Source organism: Acanthochromis polyacanthus, chromosome 8 (assembly GCF_021347895.1).
Source record: "Acanthochromis polyacanthus isolate Apoly-LR-REF ecotype Palm Island chromosome 8, KAUST_Apoly_ChrSc, whole genome shotgun sequence".
Taxonomy (NCBI): domain Eukaryota; kingdom Metazoa; phylum Chordata; class Actinopteri; family Pomacentridae; genus Acanthochromis; species Acanthochromis polyacanthus.
This window is the reverse complement of record NC_067120.1, coordinates 22,638,853-22,656,301: the sequence shown is the minus strand read 5'-3', so window position 1 is coordinate 22,656,301 and position 17,449 is coordinate 22,638,853. Positions and strand designations below refer to the sequence as shown.

General features: G+C 39.3%; 1 protein-coding gene across 5 annotated transcripts in view; it reads left to right on the top strand.

Moving 5' to 3' along the window:
- The first annotated feature begins 5,357 nt into the window (after positions 1–5,357).
- The window catches only part of mgat4c (mgat4 family member C), a 128,469-nt gene continuing 116,377 nt past the window's right edge, over positions 5,358–17,449 (top strand). For 4 of the 5 annotated variants that reach the window (XM_022211042.2, XM_051951970.1, XM_022211041.2 and 1 more), the window contains exon 1: positions 5,359–5,911. The gene's annotated coding sequence lies outside the window, so the exon portion shown is untranslated. Of the gene's footprint in view, positions 5,912–17,449 lie in introns of all 5 variants that reach the window. The other variant, XM_051951966.1, reaches the window with a different exon arrangement.

Sequence of the window (17,449 nt, the reverse complement as noted above, 5' to 3'; positions counted from 1 at the left end):
ACGCGACGGAGCTATGTGACGATAGGTCTGTTGTTGGTCTGTTTGTCCGTTTGCAACTTCATTTAAAAACAGATGAACGGATTTGGATGAAATGACACAAAGACCAGTTGATTAGATTTTGACAGTGATGCAGCTTATAGTCTGGATCCATGGATTTGTTCAAGATTTCTGTATCATAGTGAGGTAGCGGCACGGCGTCACTATAACTATGATTACAAATTAAAACTATGTCAGCTACCTGCTGATGATCACATGGTTGCAATCCTACAACAAATCGACTGCTACAGACTTACTGAAACTTATCTATCGGAAATGATACAAGGAACAATTGATTAAATTGTGTGTGTGTGTGTGTGTGGGGTTTCCGAGTCTCATCAATTCCATATATTTAGGTCGCGTGATTTGGTATCCGTACATAACGTACACATGCATAACACATGCATAACAAGTTTGTGCTCAGTACAACACCAATTTCTATGGTGCCGTGATTTCTGCCACAATTTTTTTTTTTAAAGATTTCAGGCTTCAGCAATGACATAACGACTGAGCAGCCTTGGTGGAGTACTGCACTCTCTGAGTGCTTTTCTTGTTCTAATCGTGATTTTAGAGTTTTTCTAATCTTAAAAAAGTACAGATTTTTAACCTAAGCCACATTTATTCCCTTCAACCTATTCAAATCTTGTTTTGGTTAAAAAAACCAACAACTTTATTGTCATGTCACAAAAGACTTGATTTGACTTGAGCTGTGACTTTTAACATCATATCTGTGCTACCAGCATGCTTCTATATGGGTCATATCAGAGGTCAGGGACAAGCAACCTATACGGCTGTTTTGGTTGACGCACTTGTTGGATTGTTCACTGCTTAGAGCACAGGCCACCTCAGGGCGCTGTTACAAGTTAGGATGTAAAACTGAGTTGACACAGGCGTTCGACTGTTCCATTGCTGGGGCTGTGGAGGCTATTTCTGGACAGACTCCTATGATTCATTAGTGGCTGTTTGGAGGTCTGACGTGTCAAGATGTGTCATTCCACTAATTGTCATCCTGATTTACCCTAAGCCCTCCCCTGCCCCTGAGCGCTCTTCTGGCCAGAGAAAATTTCAGCAAAAACACTAAGAGAGAGAGAAGGTTTTATACACCTCAGGGAAGGAGAATTGGGTTTAGGTAGAGCTGGACTACAAGCACATTTGATACTTTTCTCTTCAGAGTCATCAGATACCCCCTGTTTCCATGTGCTGGTTGGATTTCACTTCAGTGATAGAAAACAGATTCGTTAAGTATGTAAACTACTTCATCAGTAGTGGTTAGCTTACATTGAAAATTTGACCATTTGTCATGAATAAATTAGTAGTGGGACACATATTTAAAAAATAATCGAATTAAGTAGAGGCTTTGAGACAATAAGTAGAGGCTATTTGAGACAAAAAGCAACATTTTTCAATTCAAATAAATTTTGGTTGACAACCGAGTTGATGAATAGACATATACGTGAACCTAAACAACAAAAATGTTTGTTTCATTTATATCTATTTGCATTTTTTCATTTGTCTACTACATTCACAGATTACTGCAAATGCAAAATGCAATTATAGAGATCATATTCAACATTTCAAGACTTTTTGTAAACTCAAGCACTTTCAATGTCTTCAAAAAGTGGTCTATTATGGGATGGCTACACCATTTTCCGGTACCAGGATTGTCGTAGCTAACGTTGGCTCTGGTGTTCACAGCAATGTTTTGCATTGAGATGATACCGCCGGCTTGAAGTGCTGCAGTGATAAGATAACTCTTTGCTTCACAGTTTGCACACAACCACGCTTTTATCCAAACTGACATTGGGAAGTTTTTAAAAGAAAATTTTCTGCCCAGCAAGCTCAATGCAGTCTCATCTTTCACTACTGTTCACCAAACTCTCTTGTGCGCTGACATCACTCTGTGTTCTGTGTATCTTCTTCGCGGCTGGCAAACAGACTTTAGGTTTATTACCGCCACCTACCGGACTGGAGTGTGCGTTAGTGTTACCAGTGTGACAGAAATTAGGGAACTGAGAAAGGTGTGATTAAAAGCATTTTTTTTTTTTTTACCATTATTAGTCGAAAATAACGCATTAAAGTCCCAGCCCTAAAATAAAGACAATAAACATATTTTATTAATTATTCTACATATAACCAGACTTCACTTCAGAGAACTAATGTGTGTAAGAACATTGCTCACCGCTCTGCAAATTGTAATGCACAGAATGGAGTGGGCACATACTGTACACTATCTGTCATTATACACGTTCCATTAGATGCAAGTGAAAAGTTCCAAATATGCTTCATTTCTTAAAGCAGCTAAATTCATTAATTCGATGTGTTCCTTGTGGCTGAGATGATAGAACAGTGTGTCAGTAAGTTACAATTTAGACCGTTTTTTGGTTAGACAAGAACAAAATTGCAATTTTGACCAATAGAACGACTTTCTAAAAATGGATGAAAACAAGTCAGTGTTCTTTGACTTTCTGACCAAGAACCACATGGAAATGTCAACTACCAAACATGTTTTTTGGAGCCTAGAGATTGTAGAGCATTGTGGTCAACCCTTTAAGCCAGTCCGTCCATGAACACTCAAGTTGTGGCTGCAAGAAAAGCTGCCGTGGGGCACATGCAAAGAAACCTCCTTAAAATGCACAGCTCTTTGTCTGTGTAGAGGAGACAGTGAAGGAGACGGGGAAGAATAGGTTCAACCACAACAACAGAACAATCAGACGTGTCTGTTGAAGGCATTTTTTGAAGTAAATCAAAAGTAAATTTGACAAATTCCTTTTGAGTCTAGAAGGTCATACTGAGTGTGTTTTCTCTCTTTACTGTCACTCTGTTGGTAAGGTTAAGGAACAAAGGGATTGAGCTTAAAAACTCTGCATAACACGTGTGCCACAGACATGCCATTGTGGAGTTCAGCCTTAGTTCTCACATACTAGAAATTCTTTCTTAGTTTGTTCCTTATTCACCTGAGTCATTTACACAATTGTATATGGTATCTTTGTCATTTTTGACCATTCTTGGGTAGACATCACCTTTTCTGTACTATCATGTTTGGTTCAGGAGATGCAAAACTAATCATTTTGATTGTAAAGTGGAAACTGCAAAGTGGAAAAAGGTGAGTGCATTCATTAAAAAAAGTAAATATATCACCTCATATTTAGCATGTCAACTAGATTGAATAAGAACACATTAAAAAATGGTTTTTGAATGAATAAAGAAATTTTTAATTTCTACTTCAGGTAACAACAGTTTGTTATATACATGTAGCAAAATGTACACAATCAATTAATATACACAAATCTTACTGTAAACCCCTGTGCACAAAGCCACTCGTAGCTGCAGTCATCACATTTTTTGACATACAGTGGAGTAGCTCTGGTAAAGTGACAATAGTGCCAGAATGTGCTAAAATGCAATTCTTACATAAATGCACCCCATTTTTCACCAAAGGTCTGCTGGGAATGAGTGGGATTATGAATATATGAATGAATTCTCTCCCACAGCCCAAATATTCAGGCCTGCACTGCTATCAAGCTAAAGTTTCCACTCCGTATATAGTAGTGGCAACCCTGATCAGATTTCTGAAAACAAATTTAATGTCATATGCTGTAGTGAGCGACAATGCCTTTGCTTGCATTGTGTTTCATCAGTCCAGAAATCTGAAACACATCAACAGTGACACGCTGTTAAATGTTAGTGAAGGCTCTTTTATGCACATTTACATCCCAGCATTTTTCAGGAGACTCAACGTTTCCATTTGGGACATGAAAGCACCATTTCCCATCTGGTTTAAGCTCCCATTATGATTATGTGCCTGGATAGGCTCATATTGCCCAGGATATCCTATTTAATGTTATTTTGTGGTCACACTAAGTTCGCTTTTCATAATAATATCCAAAGTATCCTGCTTAATTATGTATGTGGAGGTATTTGTGATTAGGATATGAATATGCATATAAACAGCTTAGCCCAAATGTGACCCCAACTGAAGTAGAGCTGCTATCCTTGGTTTTCTCTCTGAGTGACTGTGCTCACTGGTGTGATGTCATTTTCGCTGAAATTTTCCAATCAGCGTGACTTAATGGGCCCACCATGGATACTCGTGATTAGAACCAGACGGATATTTTTCATACTGCATCTTTCTTCACAGATTAATGTCTTGGCATTCATATCAGAGTCAGATTTAATGGAGGATTAATTCTCTGGTTATCGGCATTAGACATGAAGCATTTTCTACATATGGTTTGGAGCCTAAACCGACAGGTGGAAAGTCTGTGTGTGCAGTATTTTTTTACTTTCCTCGCTCTCGTCAACGTTTATTAAATGTTTTTTTGGTCTCATACCGGAATTCTAGAACTGTACCTCAATTACTTCTACTTCCTTGAATTGTCTGTACAGTCATTTGACATTATTATGAAGTCCGAAATGTGTAGGCACCATGTGTTCCATTGAAGGAAATACAAAATAAAAGCAGCAAAACATACCTCCATTAAAAGTAGAAGCATTCTTAATGCTTTTTTTCCAGAATGTACATTTATATTAATGGCTTGGTTTTAAAAATGCATTAATGTTCAGTAGCATTTAATGCTGTACAGACGGTTAAGCTGACATTGATTTTATTTACCTCCTATGATGCTGGGTGATTGAATCTATTAAAATGCATTATGAATCACAGCATTTAAGTGAAGCTTTGTATGCATTTAAGTATCTCACTGCTATGGAAGAAAAATATCCATTCTTTGAATCCTAAATATAGTGGCGTATAATGTTGCATAAAATGTGCATAATTGCATTCCACCTGTGGTTTTGCATCATCTTTTTTGCAATCCACTTCATTATGCCTTGTATTTATCAATAACAGGTTGTCTCACTGAGATAAAAACTTGTTTTTCACAACAAAAATGAAGAGCAAATGAAAACTGGTTGGCTGAGGTTCTTCCTAATCTGGGGTTCAGGGTCTCCAAGAGGCTTCTCAGAGGTCCCTGTCAAAATGAAGGTTGGTTCAATTTCACTCTCCCTGTTATCTCCTCTTCGGCAGTACAGAAAGGCAACAAAAGCTTTTGAAAGGCTCCATGGGAAGAAACCTCTATTAAGTCCTCCAGACCTCTATTAGGTCCGAATTGATTTTTTTTTTTGACATAAAGTTTGGGCAGTCTTGCTGTAACTTTACAGAATTCGTCAGAGATCTCCTCCCAAAACCCGGAGCATCCTACAACATCTAGATGATGTAGAAAATAATTGCTGTTATTTGTTAATCTCCTCCCAGAGGGGGGCCTTGGAGAGGTGCGCGCCCCTGTTGGAGCACAGACTGGATCCGCTCCAATCTGCACAGCGCCCCTGGGTTTGAGGGTTACAGCCTTTGAGCCATGTCTCATCCCGGGCTGTATTTTAAATAGGATGCACTCTGTCTTGTGATGACAGGTGAATCCAGGACCGTCCGTGCCACGCATGCACCGCTGGAGCGCACGAACCCCGTCGCACCGCCCTCCTGCCCGCCTGCTGCCGGGAGGAGCAGAGCACAGAGCAGACCGGAGCGCAGCGTCAGGAGTCACGGTACCGTGGGGATGTGGCCGCTAGTTCGACAGCTAGAAATGCCCCGTGAAATTCTTAAAGTTTGTCTTCTCTGAGAGCTGACAGCAACGAGCAGAGCTAGGCGTGAGAGGAGGGGGAAACAAATCTCGCGGAGGCGCGTCCTCATCCACAGACATTTCCAGCGGTCCCTGCCCGTCTGCTCGGTGTCGATCGTGAAGCGCGTAGGAGCCGGTGTCCGCACAGATCTAACCGCCAGGAGACAAGAAAGAGCAGCCGGGAGGGAGACGAGGAGGTCGTTTTCTTCTCACAACACCCCGCTGACACCCGGATCCTCGCTGTGTCTTCGGATGTGCAGGTGAGCGCAGATGTCATGTTTGAGGGATGCTGAGTTGAGGTGATGCTTGCTGAAGGACTCGCAGGTGAGACCACGTGGTTCGGCTGATACCTGAAGCAGCACCCTGGTTCTGGGTCTTATGTGGCGCTGCACAGCGTGACACCCAGGTGGAGAGCAGGTCGTAACTTTCTGCAGCCTCCCTCACTGCTCAGCATGTGGGACTGCGTGTCTGATAACATCACAAATGCAATAAGTCTCAGTGGGAGAGCATGCATCCAATATCCGTCCGAACCAGCAACCAGGCAGCACCACAGGGGAAAAGTGCATAGCTTGAACTGACTTCCAGCACGTTATAGGTAGCTTTGTTTACACACAAGAAACCTATGCTTGATGGATCGCAGCCAGATACATATGCGTGACATTTGAATTCACAGTTTGAATCCAGGTAGTTCAATCTGTGCTTCATTATAGCATCATACACAAAACAACATGACATGTTTCCTGTTTATATTTGGTGAACTATTACCAAACTGACTAGTCATCTTAAAAATACATTTTTAAAGTGTGCAAATATGCAAATTCACTGCACAAATAGGATTGTTTCATTATAATTCCTATGGATTTAATACCTATAAGTTCCGTACCATTGGTTAACAAAAACAAGGAATTTAGGCTTTCACATGTTTTACAACAAGTGTTTGTTGCACAGACGATGGATTCAATATGTTATTTATGAAAAATGCATTTATTGCCATACTGCCAAACAGCATGTATCCCACTAGAATAACATAAGTCCCCTCTAAGGCCTCCTCAGTCACTGGGTGACACCAGCTCCCAGAATATCAGTTTAAGAGCAGCACTTCTGAGCAGCAGCTACAGACGCACTAACAGCTTCTTTCCTAACCTTGATATCCACAGTATAAAAAACACACATGAAATGAACATCTGGCAGGACTTCCCATCATGAAAGCTGGAGTCAAACTGTAACAGTACGGCATCACCAAAGGCACGCATTGTCCTTAAAGTCGCCAAAGAATTGCATCATCTGCCGGAGCCGCTCACGTCCTGCGGAGGGAATGACAGCTCCGTGGCTCATCTGAAAGGCCTGTAGCAAAAACAGCAGCTCATTACAAGTGCAGCAGCTCGGGCTTCCTCTGGCAGGAGGCTGCCGGCTCATTAGGGGTCACCGAGGGGCGAGTCTCCCACTATGAGCCACAGCTTGTTACCAGAGCACTCTGAGAAATCACCGCTATTTGGAATGAAATAATTTTTACTGACAGACTGAAAAGACGTGCGTAAGTCAGTACAAAAGTATCTGAGTGCTGTGAGAAACTCATTTTATTTTTGCTAATCATACTTTATAGTTTAACAAGGTATTTACTACAATGGAAGTGATGCCTTCAATTAGACAGAATCAGGTTTGATCTCCACAAGAGAAACTAGTTAGTAGGAAACTTCATCCGTGCAATTTTAAAACAATGAATTGACCGTTTATGTCCTGCAGGAGATGCTGCTCCTGGTTCTCAGTGTTTGCCTTAACCCTCCTATTATCTTTGGGGTCAATTTCACCCCATTCAATGTATCACTAAATAAATGATCGACATTTTTTTCTTCATATTTAATGACTTTTTCTAATTTAATGGGAGCAGTTGGGTAAATAAAAATGAATGTGATGATATGTTTTTAATATCCTGTACACATGTTGTATGCATCAGACCTCAGGCTTTTAGCTGTAGAAAGCATATAAAAAATCTCAACATTTTACACAATTTAGTTTTGGTTGTTTTGGATGATACTGAGGTCACTATAACTACAATTTTAAATTATTCCGATAACTTTAGGGCCCTAAACTTTATGAAATTATGCTCATTTTTCCTGGGTTCAAATTGACCCCTAACATAATACATGTTACTATTCTTGACAACAGAAATTGTTGTATGTTATAAAGAACAAAAATGTGTACTTTGAAATAATACAAAGCCATTAAAACACCAAAAATATATCTCTCTCCAGTTTTAGGTCGGTCAGTGAGATTTTATTGTGATCTGCAAATTTCTGGTGGTCTGGCTGCATAAGGGGAGTGCGTGTGGGGCTGTTTGCTTAGGTAGTCAACAAAAAGACTTAAAGTACCTGACACATAAACTAATTTTAATAAACAATTTTAATTATAATAATTTTCTGGAGGTTTAAATTGCTGGAGTTGAATTGACCCCAAGGATCAAAGATATCAGTAAATTTGAAGGTAATAGGAGAGATTTGTGAAGTACGACATTTCCTGATTATGCAGCGTATAATATTGTCAGCCACTGGTTCAAAAATGTGTGACAAAGAGAAAGCAGAGTCAACCAGAAGAGCGGTAGAAGACAGAGCCAAGCCCACACGATCCATCACAGAACAGCCGGTAGCGTTCTGCTGTTCCACGGTTCTGTGTGCGTTTCAGTCCATTTATCACTTAAACACGGCACACTGTTTGTCAGGTTCATCACATACTGGAGTGGCATTGGATTTTCTTTTGAGCAACACCAGAACCAGCGAGAGGATCGGCAGGCGATACCTCTGGTATTTCTGTGCTGTAGTAGTTTTTAACCCTGTCCATGTTGTGTCGGCTGTTTTTCCTCACGACACACAATCAGACTTTAGGTTGCATTATTCATATTTGATTTTACCAGGGGTAGACAACAATGTCTGATTTTCTCGGCATCCTATCTGAGTCTGTGCTATGCTCTGTATCAGCAAAAATAGTTCTCGGAAAAATAGTTCTTGGAAAACATGAATATGTATTTTGAATTAGTAAAATCCATTATTAAATATTGTTTCATGATAATTGTGCTCACATAGGAAACACATACATTCCTTTGTCTGTTGACACACTGAGCACAATAACAGCTGCTTTATCCAAGTGCACTATTTGCACTCTCTGGACATAAAGGTTACACTGCGCTGTGTGCTAATACGGAGCAGAGCCCAGATCTGAATGAGAGCAAGAAGCAGAAGCCTGGCTGCAGCCAACAAAGAGGCTGCATGCTGAAAAATGACTCGACTCCAAAATAAAATGACTCATATTTTACATTCATTCATACTGTACAAGTAATTTAAATAAAGTCATTTTTCTTTAAAGGATGGAGAGACTGTGTGTGCTCAGGCAGAACGTAAACCTAAAAAAGCTCTAATCCTTCATACTTTGTCAATGGAATTACATGCAGGCTTATTTCTGTCGCCTTGCCACCGTTAACACAGACATTTTATGTAGACTCGATGAAAACGTCCATCCTGGGAAGACGCTACAGAATCATTCTAGAATCTTGTTCATTTACCAAATGTTTCTCGAATATGCTGGCAGATAATTCACAATCAGCAGACTATTTTTCAGTTTTAAAAATTAAAGATTTTTTTTTAATTTTTATTTTGTTAAGAAAGAAGGACATTTCTTCCATAAGATGCACTGAACTTCTGTCTACATCGAGACACTGATGCAGCTTCCATTAAGGTAGTCTGGGCAGCCACTCACTTGAATTATCCGTGAAAGGTTAGACAAATGCCACAAATAATTGCTGGCCTGCCTCCTGACCGTACTTTTCCCCCAAGCATCTTCCCATGTTGTTTTTCTGAGGTGGTCGGGTCAGGAATGTCTAGGCAGCTGGACTCTATTGGACACTGCTGAGCTCTGCTGTGACACAAATTATATCATACCAGAATTTGAGGACATTTGGGCTTCAAAACTTTTGAAAAATAGACCTTCTCTTTTACGGTTTTCTGCTACATATTCATCAATAATAGGCAATAAACTATCAAAGGCTTGACTGGCTCAGCTTACACACCAATGGTACCCTTTTTATTCCATGTTTTATTTGTTGTTTGCTAACCCTCCTCTAATCACAGTAACAGAGTTGCTAATTTATGCTAATGTTAGCTTTTTCTGAGGAGGAGAAGCTAGATATTTAGCTAGCTGCTACTGCTGACCAAGAGGACAAACTTACTGATAGAAAAAAGTAAAGAAAAAACTAAAAAGAATTTGTCTTTTCCTGATAATATGCGTAACAGGGTTGCAGGAGGTAGAGTGAGACATTCAGTCAAGGCTGACAATGTTACGAAAATATGAAAAACAGAAGAGAGGACATAGCTTTGCTCTACCCATTCTTTTGGGAAACTGTTTGATGATGTTACTTCCAGCGTTTCATGTGATTCACTGTTTTCTTCTTCCACCAGCTAGAAAGGTTGTGCTAACATGTTGCGGGACACACGTTCCATGCATAGTTATTGTTATTTCAAATATTATGTTGATTAAAAAATGCTTCCATAATTACAAGAGACATCAATGAAAACAAATAATACCAAAGAAGGAGATTTAAATTTCATTTGAACTGTTTTATTTGAGATTCAATTTGGTCATTAGGGGGGTGGGGCAAGAGAAGAACTGCATTTTAGGAATAAATACTTTCAAACATTCTGTCATCCTATTTATTATTATTATTATTTATTTTTTTTAGATTTGGTCTTAGGACAAGTACATTTTCACAACAAATGCATGTTTTAGTATTTTGTACATAGATTATTTGAAATTTGATGGATGGGATGTGAAATGTCTTCCAATTCTGGAATGACCCATGAGACATAAGCTTTGGAGAATAAAGACTGCTGTTGTGATGCTGCAATCTGAGCTCTGGTCTATGTTCAGCTGCTGTGACGAGAAATCTTAATGTCAGCGCAGTGACTGAATGACTGATTTACTGACTACTTCCTGCCCGGCTGAACGAGTGAAAGAACGGACCGTACTTACAGCGTGCTCAACAGCGGCGCCAAGATTAGCACAGGAAGGAGCTGAAACACTCCAGGCATCACTCCAGACTGTATATTCATACGCTGGGAGATGCATCAATGTGGCTGTCAAGTGCTTAGCTGGTTCACTGAGCATTGTGATGCAAATCTTGAATATCATGTTTATTAAGAGCGAGTAGAGGAAGGGTCTCTGGCTGTGGGTGTAATATTCAGCCCCATATGCTCCACATAAGGTTTTCTTCTACTTCAGGAAGACTGAATCAGTTGTAGTCAGGCACCCGGCGTCTTTTAATTGAGTTCACCTTGAATGCCAGCAGCTGTTGTCGAAGTTGTTGAAGTTACCTTCAGAGCCTGAACTTTTTCCCAACTTAAGATGTCTTAAGAACCTTAAGAATCACTTGTTAGTCAGTTCAGTCTGCAGAAAAGTAATTTCTTTTCCATTTGCGGATTCTGCTGTAGATGTACTTCCTTCCAATTTCACCTCCATTTTCATTTGACGAGGCCATTTACAACTTAAGGTGCATTACTGTACATAGCTGCCGTCAACCTCTAATAGCAATTTGTGGGGACGTCTGCTGAATGTATTCATTTTGCGCTAATGGGCATTTGGAATCTTACTTACAGACTCCAGATGGAAAAGTTTGTTTTATGTATTAAATTGTCAGACTTCATGCGTCTTCTGACTACGATGGAGAGGTGAAGGAAAAACTGAATTAAGTGCTAATATAATTTACATTTTATCTGTTAATGAAGACAAAGTTATTAAATAAACCTTATTTACAATTCTAATAGTTTAAATGCAGCTTTGGAACATCAGCTTGATACTTTAATACTTTGGAAAATTGGATAATTAGCTTTGGTTGCTTTGAATAACTAGCAATAAATTATGAATATTAACCCAGCTGCGCCATGATAAAACAAAAATTACACCAGTAAGTAATATTAGGTTGTGCTAAAACTAAATGCCGATGATTTTCCTGTTTGAGGCCTATGGATATACCTCAAGCTGAATCTTACCATGTTTAGTGTCTCATTTGCACTTAATATCGTGTGATTGCAGCAGGTATTAAATTCTTAGATTCCTGCTGTGCTTTTATAATACAATATAATAAGCTCATCATCTCACTGCATGTCCGTGTCTCAGTACTGGGTTGCTGTTTCAGTGCTTCCATGGATGTACCAGTTGTTAATACAAACCTCTTTACATTTAGGGTAAAGGCAAAAAATAAGGAAGCAGCACACAGTCCTGAATGCTGTGGTGGTAGTCACATCATTGAAATCCAGTAGTGGATGTCAGTTGAGATTAGGGCTGAACAGTTTGGAGAAAATATCTAATTTACATTTTTCTGTCAGATATTGTGGTTGCTATTTGACTTGTGATGTCATTTTTTAAAGCATCTTTCAGTTCCATGTTCACTGTGTAACAGATTCAAAACATAGAACAGAGCTTTGGGACACCTTTTAAAGTGTGACTGTTACACAGTGAACGTGTAAAAGCAGTAACATGACAGTTAGAACCTTGCTAGAGATGTGATGCGTAATTTACACAGAGCAAGTGTATTTGCTGATTACATTGTTTTGAATAGTGATTTCAAGTTGATGTCAAGTAACTGTTCAGGCCTAATTGTGACTCTTTGCTTCTGACATATCAACACGGTCTCACGGGGATTCGTGAAACTGTTACGTAAATTTTTTGTTTCTTTTTCGTGCGCACCAACACGATTTCGTCATGTTTTTCGTGCCGCTCACCACGAAATGTTTTTCGTGTTGCTCACAACGAAACCCGCTGTGGTAATCACAGCTGAAAGTGGTTTATACCAGCGGATTCATGACGATCTAAGCTGTCCATCGGCGTATACTGCTTGTGTGATCGCGTTTGCGGCCGCCGGCCGCCGGACATTCTTTAAATTCCTATGCAAATTGGTAAGTGTACCACCGGGTTATGGTTAGGTTATGGTTAGGTTATGGTTAGGGTTATGGTTAGGGTTATGGTTAGGGACGATGTCATGCAAAATATAGCGTTGGATTCGCCATGGTTTTACATTAAAAATATAATACACACATTCGTTTGAAATACGTTCTGGGTGGCACGAAAAGTCCGCCGTTTAAAATACATTGGTGCGCATTTTGTGGTGAGCGGCACGAAAAACATGACGAAATCGTGTTGGTGCGCACGAAACCGAAACAAAAATTTACGTAACAGTTTCACGAATCCTCGTGAGATCGGGCTGGACATATTGTCTGACCAGTTTGTTTGTGATTCTCGTGACATTTGTCAACTTATTACTCCGCCAAGGGATGTCAGAGTTATGTGACAGTCGTCGTACGTTTGTTTGTCTGTTTGTCTGTTAGCAACATTACTCAAAAACGGAACAATGGATTTGTATGAAATTTTCAGGGAAGGTCAGAAATGACACAAGGACCAAGTGATTAGATTTTGGCAGTGATGCAGCTCATAGTCTGGATCCTGGGATTTGTTAAAGATTTCTGTATCATTGTGAGATAGTGACACGGTGTCACTCTATCTATGATAACAAGTGAACACTACATCAGCTCCCTGCTGATGATCACATGATTGCGATCCTACTACAAATTGACCGATGCGGACTTATCGGGACTTATCCGTCGGAAATGCTACAAGGAGCAGTTGATTAAATTGTGGGATGTTTCTGAAATTCCATTAATTCCCACCGCCTGCTACATATTTAGGTCATGTGATTCTGTATCACATGCATAACATGCCTGTGCTTATTACATTTTTAGGGCAACTTCTTTTGTGGCTGCTTGTGTGAAGACAGTTTTGTAGAATTGTGCCCTCTTTGATTAAATGAAAGCATGGCCTTTCTATTAAAACCAGAAACAATTAATTAAAAATGTTTGTTTTTTTGCCCTTGCAAACATTTCAAGCAGTACCAACCCCACTCAGACTTATCAAGCTTGTGCCGTGGTTGAGTATATTAAATTTCAGGGTACAAACACTTACATCTGATCTGAGATCAGAGTATGATGGCTAGTTACACGTGTTGAGTTTTTTAAAACACAATTCAAAGACCACAGAGTAAATATTTAGAATAATATTTAATATTTTATCTAATGGATTAGACAATAACAGGCGTTTTTGAAGAATTATCAGAAGCTCTCGTTGAATAGTTTCTGATTCTTCATCGAACGAAGGAAAGGGTTCAACCTTGATCGTAGGAAGAAAAAAATAACTGGAAGAGAAGAAGTAGGAGCCTGAAGCATGACAGTGGACTCCTGAGACATTTAAGTTTAGCACCATGTATGCAGGATTTACATTTGAAAACCGGTAATTTTATGCAGCCTCCAGGTGATTCACAGCAGCGTTGGATAATGCAGGTTCACATCATGTACTGTACTTTAACTGTGTTCTAAGTTTGGAGCCTTTTTGTCGAGTAACATTTTTTAAACAAAGCCTCAGTATGACAGTAGATGAAACTATAGCTGTTGGGGGTATTTCAACCGTCTGCTCTTCCTCTCATGAGTCATCTAACAGTTCTCTTTTACCCCCCGTGTTTGATTTGGTTTCTCATTTTGACTTCCTTTGAGCGAGGTTCAAAACCACATTCAGACCATTTTTTACTAAAAGAAATCCTTTGTACCAAAAGCTCAAAGAGAAAGGCTTTCACCCTTTTTCAGCCTGTCACATATGTGTGAACTTCATGTTTTGTGGAGGTTTAGTTTCCAGCTGTCGGAGAGCAGATTGCGGGCAAATCATGTAGTGATTCACACTATACCGAACAGTTCATTCACATTGTGGCTGGACTGAAGCCAAATATAACTGCCCAACATACTGACAGAGAAGTTAAGAAGTTTGTCATTATGAGTTTGGCTGCGATATCGGCTTTTATGACAATTTATTGTTTGGAATGGTTGCTGCTTGTATCACCTTCATTAAAGCTGTAGCTGCAGTGTAAAGCTGCAGTGTTTCATGAATGGCAGTCAGGATGAAAGTGTTTTTTATTTTAAGAACTTAAGAATATTGCTCAGACACATGAATAAATAAAGCCAGCACACAGTGATACACATTACAATTCATGAATGGATTTTTTTTTTCAAATGATTCCACTTAGACTGAATAATTCTTAAAGAACCACCGATTTTGTTATATTAAATTATGGATATAAAAAAATCTCACAGAGCAGAAAATGTGGAGGAAAATAACTTAAATAGTACCGTGCTGTGTTGAAAAGCTCAAATATGTGTGAAAATGACAAAGCACTTATATAAGAAATACAATCTGTCGACTCTGTCTGTCTGATCAGATATAGCAGGAAATTTTGTGTGTCCACATGAAGAAAGAAATACAACCTTTGTATTACAAATGGGCTTTTTGTATACAGGTAACAACTAACTACTAACAGTAACTCTTTAACGTTTCTATGCGAGCAAAGCATTTGCACCAGTTCAGTGTTTTCAGGTTTAAGTTCCTTTCCAACACCAAGGAATTCTGCATCTGAATTTGGGCTCTCATTTATCTCTATGTGTCAGTTTTAATTCTCTGTTTCTTCTTAATAAAGCTGATAATTAAAGATGTTGCAAGCCAAAACCACGTCAATTACCAAAAAACAAGTTGTGTCAGAGTGCTTTTCTTCCCTGGCCTTGCTCAAGCATACATGGCATTGCTAAATGCCATCAATTCAATTAAATTCCCTTCAATTAAATTCAGTTCAATTCAATTTTATTTATATAGTGCCAGTTGCAGGTCAAATTGTCTCAAGACGCTTTACAGAACCCATATGCCTGAATCGGTTCCTCAAAACAGCAGTTTTTGTAGTAGTGGAAAAGGTAATCAGATCTTCCTGAAATAAATGTAGCAATACCACAAGACACAACATTAGAAGGGAACATTCTGCGTTCAACAATTTACTATGGACAGAGCACATATTTTGATAATTGTTCTGTCCAAATTTTCAAGCAAAAATGCTAAATATTTAATGGTTCCCAGTTATCAAATGTGAGAAAGTGCTGCTGTTTGTTCTCATTTATCGCACATAAATGGAATATGTGCACCATGAATTTGTCCCTAGGGTCAGAATGTCAATGCCCAGCTCTACTGTAACGTTCTTAGGTGTTTAAAGGAGAATGTCTGCCGCAAACCACCAGAACTGTGTTCCATCATGACAGCATTGCTGGAAACATTCAAGCATTTTGGACTTCCCACCCTATAAACCACCTATGACTTCTTTCTCTTACCCAAACTGAAAGTCACGTGGAAAGGTCGGCATTGTAACACAGTGTCAGATAATGTGCTAAATGCGTTTATAGTTAGCGTTCCAAATGTAGCAGGAGCCCTGGGAGCAGTGTGTCACTGCACAGGGAGACCGCTTCAAAGGGGATGGCAGCCAAATTTACATAGTTTCTGCTTTTCATATGCACAGTCATTGACTCTTTTGTTTGCACCACATACACTATAGTAAAGGTTTATTCAATTAAAATTCAAAGAGGTCTAATCAGAGAAAATATATTAAAGCAAAGGTCCAGAAAAGCATAATGTCTAACTTGAATTAATGTGAAATATGTTGATGTAACCTACTGATTTTATTAGCTTGCATGTAATCAATAATTGACTGTGAAAGCAAATAAATTCAGTACAGTTCAAAATCAGTTTGGACAATATTTATAAATAAATAACTTTTGAAATAACTGTGCAGTTGAAAATAAAGTGCAGAACTTGAAAAAATAAGGACTGAACAACCTGTGCCAACTTATATACATCTTTAACAATACATAAGTCTCAAAAAATTTAAACATTTGAAAACTTTTGCATTTTTTTTCCTGTCTTACGTCATTCACCTTAAATCCCCTGCTGCTTAGTGGGAGAACTGAGCTGCAGCTTGCCCTGCCAGTATTTTGAATCTTTTCCTGTATGGTGCCAGGGCCATTTGGAGCTCACTGGTGAGTCTGAAGCAATATTTCGTTTTGATTATGTTCATGGTTTAGAAAGCTGCCTCACAGCTATATGTTGAGCCAGACATGGTCAGCATGTGCAGGGCTATTTTAGTCCTGATGTGGCTTTATTTGTTTTTCTTTTTTGTCTGTCCTCCTCTCTGTCCCTCACCTCTCAACTGTTTTCCGAACGCAGTGCTGCGATGTTTAGCGCCTGCAGTGCAGAGACTTCATTGGCTGAGTAGTGTCACGTGCAATGTGTGAACTCATATGTAACTGGTTCTGTGTGTTTTCTGAGCTGATATCTAATGCTGTAAACACTGGAAAAGCTGCGTCGGTAAAATAGAAGTGACCTGTCAAAATTAAAATCTGTTTGTCTGTCTGTCTGTTAGCAACATTAGTGAAAAACAGATTGGATTTGGATGAAATTTTCAGGGAAGGTCAGAAATGGCACAAGGACCAAGTGATTAGATGTTAGCAGTGATGCTGCTTATAGTCTGGATCCACAGATTTGTTAAAGATTTCTGTATCATTGCAAAATAGTGGCACGGTGTCACTGTAACTACACTCAACAAAAATATAAACGCAACGCTTTTGTTTTTGCTCCCATTTTTTATGAGATGAACTCAAGGATCTAAAACTTTTTCCACATACACCATATCACCATTTCTCTCAAATATTGTTCACAAATCTGTTTAAATCTGTGATAGTGAGCACTTCTCCTTTGCTGAGATAATCCATCCCACCTCACAGGTGTGCCATATCAAGATGCTGATTAGACACCATGATTAGTGCACAGGTGTGCCTTAGACTGCCCACAATAAAAGGCCACTCTGAAAGGTGCAGTTTTATCACACAGCACAATGCCACAGATGT